This window comes from Asparagus officinalis, chromosome 1 (assembly GCF_001876935.1).
Source record: "Asparagus officinalis chromosome 1, Aspof.V1, whole genome shotgun sequence".
NCBI lineage: Eukaryota > Viridiplantae > Streptophyta > Magnoliopsida > Asparagales > Asparagaceae > Asparagus > Asparagus officinalis.
This window is the reverse complement of record NC_033794.1, coordinates 127,344,720-127,345,060: the sequence shown is the minus strand read 5'-3', so window position 1 is coordinate 127,345,060 and position 341 is coordinate 127,344,720.

Below are 341 nucleotides of genomic sequence, written 5' to 3'. Positions count from 1 at the left end.
CTCGCCCTTGGCCGAGTCACCATTTGGTGGCTCGGCCCTAGGCCGAGCCACTGGCCCTGGCCGAGTCCATTTTGGTACGACTCGGTCGCCAGCGGCTATTCTGGTTTTCCGGTTTTCTTGTCTTGTTGCGTTGTTTACGCATATTTTTGTCGTTTCGCTGACTAATATGCTTCCTCCATTTGCTTCGTGTGTTTTGTGAACGCGCGGATCGCTTGACGGTGGCCGACGGACGTGCAAGCCACTTAGTTTACCGTTCCGGTGGTCGATGAGTACACGGGCTACTTGGAACTGGCTGGTGAGTGCGCGGGCCAATTGGAGGGGGGCGGGGGGGGCACGGGACA